Source organism: Micropterus salmoides, unplaced genomic scaffold, assembly GCF_014851395.1.
Source record: "Micropterus salmoides isolate LMB-PRFRI ecotype aquatic unplaced genomic scaffold, ASM1485139v1 Ms_hic_scaffold_10, whole genome shotgun sequence".
Lineage (NCBI taxonomy): Eukaryota > Metazoa > Chordata > Actinopteri > Centrarchiformes > Centrarchidae > Micropterus > Micropterus salmoides.
In genome coordinates, this window is record NW_024040041.1 from 21,677,013 (window position 1) to 21,684,674 (window position 7,662).

At 38.4% G+C, this 7,662-nt stretch overlaps 1 long non-coding RNA gene across 1 annotated transcript in view; it reads left to right on the forward strand.

Moving 5' to 3' along the window:
* LOC119896536 overlaps window positions 1–7,207 on the forward strand; it is a 33,802-nt gene extending 26,595 nt beyond the window's left edge. Inside the window, exons 3-4 of the long non-coding RNA XR_005443237.1 lie at window positions 327–446; window positions 7,067–7,207. This is a non-coding gene — a long non-coding RNA (uncharacterized LOC119896536). The remainder of the gene's footprint in view (window positions 1–326; window positions 447–7,066) is intronic.
* Window positions 7,208–7,662: the final 455 nt, after the last annotated feature.

Sequence of the window (7,662 nt, forward strand, 5' to 3'; positions counted from 1 at the left end):
ATCAATGTGGAACATACACAAGTAAGAGCATCATTAGATCAAGAGACATAAGTAAAGAGAGGGACAGTGAAGGAGAGGAAAAGCAGCTGATTGCTCTCCTCCGTTTCAAGCCATGTTATCAAGCTTCAAATGAGATCAGTATGAATCAAATTCGGTTTCCTTTTTTTCAATTCTTCAAGTGTTCATCTCTGCGTCTGCCGGTTGGTTACTTTTTCTCACAAGCACAGTGTGCACGTACACACAAAAACTCACAACTTTTCCAAGTGACTGTTGAGCCCAGCCTTGAGCCTTCAACTCTTGACGTAAGCACCACTTTCTCTCTGCAGACAAGAAGGGGGTGCAGAGTTAGAAGAGGAGGAGGAGGAGGAGCACAAGAAGATGCTGGCGGAGGAGAAGAAGGAGGATGAGGAAGAGGAGCATAGCAAAGAAGAAGGAAGTGAGCGACAGTGAGTCATGTGCAAAGACACAGCTGGTGTGACTGGGCTGCCTGAGTGAGAGCAAGATGTGTGACAGAGACTGAGAGAAAGATGAAAGGCTGTGGGTGGGTACAGTAGAAGAAGAAGAGGCGTATTATAGTGAAGCTGAAAGCAGGTCAGCAATAAATGGAAATACAAGGTGATTGATATGCCTGTCACAGAGGCAAAAAGCTAGAGATATGAATTAGGGAAATATGGTACAGAACCTAGAGAGGAGTCAGCAGGAGATTAGTGAGTGTTAGATAGCGAGATTTATTCAACAGGAGATGAAGAGATACTTGGAGAGAGCAACGCTAAAAAGCAAAGGAGGATAGGGTAGGCGGGCGTTTTAAGTAATTCTGAAACTGATACAGTTTGTAGGCAGGAGAGAGTTGTGTGAGGGGGATGAGACAGGGAGAGGAGATATGGTGTGAAAAAAGAGAGATACAGAGAAAGTAAGATATGAGAGGGGGTGAGATAGAGATAGATAGGCCGGCCTGGAGTGAGACAGAGTTATCGGCCATGATCGATCTGGCCGGCTGATGCCAAATGGGGGGTGTAATGATGGGTAATGATATGAGCCTGGAGAGGGAGCACAGTGTGTGTCTATGCGTGTGTGTGTCCTGGATCCATGACCGTTGCTCACTCTTTCATTAATTGGGCCAATTCATCTCGCATCGCAGAGAGGGTTTAATACACGCCCCCATAACAATCTATATATACTGTACGTCACAAGCTGAATCTCTCTATATCTCAAGCTTTGCTCCCTGTCCATTTATCTTCCTATTACTCTTTTTTGTGATCCAGACTCTATCCTCACTCCTTCTTCTTCTCTTAGTACATCTTACTCCTTTCTTTCAAGCCATTCTATCCCCTGAAATCTGTTCATCTGTTTTTCAAATGAACCTGTCAAACATGCATTGTCGCCGGGTAGTGCAACGTTTCAATTGATAAAACACATAGCATGCCAAGCCACACAAACATGCACACAGGCACACACATGCACACACACAGACACACACACACACACACACACACACACACACACAATGACATGTTTATCTGCAAACCCTTGGCAGACCTACTGACTCTTAAACAGTTTCCACAGCAACATGAAGTGGCTAAGAATAATGTATTCTGTTATGGTTGGGGATGATTAGCATCATCCTGTTCTGTTTCAATATCAGCATTAGACTCCTTATCTCAGACAAATCTTTTCAAGACACATTAGAAGAGATTGTAACATGTCACAGGGTTAGCTATATAATTTAAGTGAGCAACAGTTTTGCTTGAATAGTGATGTGAGAGCGAAGGGATGCTAAACTATACAGACTGGCTGAATAGTCATAAAAATGCATTTACACTGGCACCATTCAATGGATAAGCTAGTCTGTGGCCATTACTATGGAAACCAAATCCAATCCAAACCAGAAATTTTCAGAATTGACTATTTTCCAGCAACAGCATTTGACCATACTGATAGTAACTCACAAGCAGGCAGAATCTGTGACGAGCAGAATAATAAATAGTATTTCATTCACGGACAAACCGGCAGCTTTATATTATTTAAAACAACTGAATAATGGCATATATACTTAGTTCATATTCAACACACTTTTACTGAAACATAATGTAACTGACTGTCTCAATTTTTCTTAATTGTAACATTAATCCATTAAAGTTTATTTCTTGTACAGTATTTATTATCTCTGCCAGACGATAAGCAGTCTCCTGGGTGAAAGTCCTTTGTACTTTGTACTCTTTATACTATGTCACCTAACCTCTAAGACATTCGCGTGTAAAATAACACAGTCTCTGCACAATATAAGTCAGTGTAGACTAAATGCCGTGAATGACATGCGAAAGCACGTCATTTCAACACATTGGCACATTATTCATACGCCATTTGGTGATGCCAGGCCTGGCAGAGATCTGCACTCTACTGAGAGCACTGTTCTAGTTATAAGATGTTAATTGTGTATTGAATGGTGTAACTATTTTCCACAATGACACATAAATAGTACCAGCTCTCCCGATTAAATTATGAAAACATGTTTCAGATGAGGAGTTCAATCCAAAACCAATTAAATTAAAACAATGTAACTTCGGTTGAGATGGGTGCATGCGACACAACACCCGGCTAAACTCGGGCCACACAAAACCAAAGATTAGTGTTCTTATTAACAATCTACAGCCAAATAACAAATTTTAGAAGACCAGTTTTAAACAGAATAAACATATATGGTGGTATGCAAATGTCATAATGAACTGATTAGATAGATGGTTTCATCAGCAGCAAAATTAATCAGTCAAATGCAGCTCTCTCCCCACCTCACTGTTTTTTCAAGAAAAAAATTTGATTTTTTAATTATAATTACACAATTACAAAGCAGAAGTGAAAAATGGTTTGCCCACAAAATGGCAGGCAGGATGGGGCACTTAAATTCAGTAATCCTTGCTCACTGCTGTTTAACAGGCTACTGTGTTGTGGTAATGAGAGACGGTTAACCTGTCAATGTGCATAGAAATACGTGAAGGAGATCTATTCTTCGTGACATTACACAAATAGCCCTATACATGAATTATTAAAAACATTATCTAGATTTTTTAAAGATTCTTTTTATTACTCAAAATTGTGCTAAAATAAAAATCCATTTACATTTTTTTTCAAACTTCTGTTCTATTTTTTAATTATTTAATTGTCCACGTATGTGGACACCATCCAACAAAGGAGTAAAATGTCACACCTGAAAATATGGAATATTATGTTTTTTATGTCATGTTATGCTATGTATTTAAGCTCAATAGTTGAAAATTAACAATAAAACACATATTTAGGAACAAATAAAGGAAACACACTCAAGGTGGTATTTATAAATGTAGTTACCTGTATGGGGAATCCCAGTAGTATATTTTTATCCATATCTAATTTCATGTTGAATCATCTCAGTTTATCAACATCCAACATCTAACAGATTACATAGTTCTAGTTAAAACTGATTGTTTTACAGTATGTGAGTACAATACTTATTCTTATATCTTGCAAAGGCTGTAAAGCAGTCAAAAGTTGCCATTTAATGCTGTAATATGCACTTTTGCATTGTTATTTATGTTCATATATTTGTTAAATGTCTATTTTATTATAATATAATAAATTTCATCTCATCATAAAATTAGAATAGATAAACTACCAGGTTACAGAAATCAAACTTAATGCAATCTCACTCCACTGTTGCATGACGCCCACATACGAGGAGAGTTGGTTTTTGGTGTATAAAAACTACATTTTACTCTAAATTTTAATTTATAAAACAAAAACCTGTTAATAATACTTTACTGCACATCCTAATATTTTTTTACCTTGATTGACCTCCTTGAATAAAAGTTTTTCACAGATGTGCCTGAGTCATTTACCACGTGGTCATCATAATCGGCCATCTTGGATTGATGAGGTCATCATGCAATAAATATGTAGAAAACAGGAGAGTAACCACTGTTACAATGTTGGAATCAAACAACTGACACTGTCCTCAAATGACTTGGAGAAATTTAGTTAAAATAACTGTCCAAAATGTGGACACCATGCATGAAAGGGAGGACAATGTTACCTTTCTTCCTTTTGCCATTTATGCACATGAAATGAATAAACTGAGCAATGAAGCCATATACGTTTTCAGCTCACAGAACACAAACACCCACATTATGGTGCAGTTAGTGAATATAGGTATCTATTTATAAGCATCAGCTAAAATATTTTGTCTAAAATTCAAAGGCTGCAGCTCCATTACCCACAGACACATCAATTTGCTGTTATATGTGGTATTTGCTACATCCTCCATGGTGCTTTATTTATCAAAACATTGTAAAACCAGGGAATCCAAACTGAAATCAGTCAAGGGAATGGACACAAATTAACTTGAACACAACTCTGTCAAATGTAATATATTCTAACCCTAATTCAGTGAAAATGACTCTAGTGATGCCTTGACATCTTTCGGAAAGATGTAAGTAAATGTCAGTAAAGTAAATGTTGGTCCTCTCATTTTTTGATATTCTTCCCTTACTGACTTATTCAAGCTCATTAGCCTAATGTTTTTGTTATTTAAATACATAAAGAGAGGTAATATACGTTCATCAAAAAGTATGAACTCTCTTTTAAGAGCGAGTTTAAAAATCCACTGAGGTCAATAATATAAATGAACTTGGTAAAAAAAAAAGATTTCTTGTATCATGAAAGTCCAACCTTGTTTATCAAACCCTAATCCCGTTTGTTCTCAAACATTATTCGTACCAAGCTAGTTTGAAAAATGTAAACTGGCTGCCTCACTCATATTATGTAACTTGATTTGTTACAAGCTTTTTTACACTTGATGATACAAATGATGACGAGTTCCTGATGAAAGCCTGCTCAGGACTGAATACAGGAAGCAGTAAACGGAAACCGAGCATCGTCCCATTATCTTTTCTCCAGCAACTCATCCTCACAACTTCACAATCTGTGCCTAAAAAAACACTCATGTGGACAAACTGGCAAGTGTGCATGAGGAAAATAAATGAGAGGGAAAGGCTGGTTAATGAGAAATGCTATTTTTACTGCTTTGATGTCCCCCATCCACATAAGCACACAGCTTAGACAAAAACAAATTAGAGATGTCGACTGCATCCCAAAGACATTAAAAACATATTAGCACAACAACCATTTGAGACTGTGTCCACACACATGCACATGTGCTGTGTGTGTATCTGCATTTCATATTCAGAAAAAGTATTCTCAGTAAATTTCTTAGCACTTGTCCACACTGGTTGGTATTATGCATATCACTGTGAGCAGTTGTTCCTTATGGCTAATAGTAGACAAAATATCAACATAATGACACCATAGTTTCTGCACGGCTAGATGACTCAGAGGCATAGTATCATGATTCATTTCCCCACTGAGAGTTGTGTAGAATATAGATCAACAACATCAATGGGTGATGAAAACATCTAGATGGATCTAAAGGCACTTTGTCTAACTTTTTAAATAGCTACCGATCGTCGGGCAGCCTCCATCTTCACATGAAGATAGGATTCATGGGAGAGGTCAGCCAGTGGAAATGCAAAACTAGAAACCTGTGGAGAGAATGACAGGCTGGCCAAACAAAAAGATCAAGAAATCCTGAAAGCAAAAGACTTTAGGAGTTGCCCAATTACAGTATTCTTACATGATTTGCATTACTGTGAACGCCCAACTGAGCATCACCACCTTCGCCACCTCTCGCTTGTCGCAGTGGGAGTGTCAACCCTCATAAGCTTTAGCAAACTTTGCTCGTTAGCAAGTATTGAGTAAATAAGCAACCCACTACTCTCTCTAGGAATATGCATGACTTTGTGCCAAGCAGCACTTCATTTTTGTTTTTTAAGGCAAGGGTCATACAAAACAGGAATTGCAGAAACGTAATAATCTCATCCTGCACAGATTCCTCCACATCTGGTAAAGATAAAACTTTCTGGCCAACCTCTCTGTCAGTTTTTTTGACAAATCACAATAGCACCTCCAGGCAAAGCTGGCACATATTGTAGTGGGGCTACACCAATTTCTGTTTACTAAAACTGATTCCAATAATAAACTTTGGATATTACACAACAATACCAGGTAATGCCTTAATTTTAAACCTGCAAACCTCACTGTGAAACATTTGTTGTTTAGGGTAGCATGATTCAAATTATAATACAATCTGTCATCTCTCTTTGTCTAAGGTTTGGTTAGGCTTAGGCACAAAACTGCATTGTCAAGGTTAGAGAAACATCATGGTCATGGTTAAAAGAAAACAACACTGACTGTTGCTAGGAAGCAGGAAAAAAACAGCTGTCACTCATGTCAAAGTCACATGTTCTGTTGCAGCATGCACCTAAGAGGGTTTGAGGCACTACAGCACATCATGTGTCCATTTAGGCATTTGAACAAACAACCAATGCTGTCATTTTTCTCGAGAAGACTTTCTAATTTGTTTATTAAAAGAAATATAGGTTTGATACTGATTGACACCACTAATTTGCATGAAAATCTGTAGGAACTTTATGTAACACACATTGCACAAAACACAGAGAGAAGCATAAGGGGACACACAGGTAGACAGCAAAGGAAGAAGGGTTGAGGGTATTCATGACATTAAGGGAACGGTAATGAGTGACATGACAATCTGCACTGTATCTCAGGGAAAACAGAGGAGACAGGAGAAATTACGGAAGATTGGTTAAAATGAGAAAAGCAGAAATGGCGGCAATAACTGACCACTGACTCTAGACCACAGTCAATATATCTAAGTGGATTTTAGCTGTGCTGCGATAGAAGAAATGTTCCAGCACGCCCACAATGGGCGCGCACACACACACACACACAAAACAAACAAACTCAGAATTGGTTTAATTCCACCAGCTGGGTTTGAATGTGAGAATAGAAAGTGACATTATACACATACACAGTGCTATGGTTTCGCGCCTGCCTGCAGCTTCATTGGGTAGGTGGGGGCAGCAAGGTTGCAGGCTGCAATATTAAACCATCAATCACCCCCCAAATTAGGCATTTTACATCACACAAGCACTTACAGCTCTCTTTCCTTCTCCCACAGGTGGGGTCCAAGCCACGGGAAAAGAGATTACATCACGAAAGCAATGATGGTGCAGCAAGACCCATGAATACATTACACCATCATATATACGCAGAGCATGGGCGGAAGGTAGCAAGAAATAATAAATCAAAATGAATGCTATCAAATCAACTAGTTATTTCTTTACTCTGAGGTACATGAAGTATGCATATATGCAGGAACTTTCTTACACTAGTCACAGAAAATTGGAACATGTGATTTGTATTAACAGTTGTTTGCAGTATCTCATTTCTGATTTATTCCCCAATGCATCTTTTTGTCATGTGACCATGTTAAACAGAGCAAACAGCTCATTTCAAGTACCCATTGGAAGAGATGGCGTTGTGTCCACTCTGCCGTTTCTCACGTTTTGATTATAAAAAACATCTGGGGTATCAATGAGCCGGGAAGCCATTAACAAACACAAGCGAGGAGAGCAACCGAAGACACAGAGGAGGTTAAAGTAGAAGCAAAGGAGGAGGAGGAAAAAGTGAAGGGAAAAGACAGAAAGGAATAGAGAGGGTAAGGGTAAATGAAGCATGGAGTTGCATTTATCCCAATTACCAACTGCAGGGGTC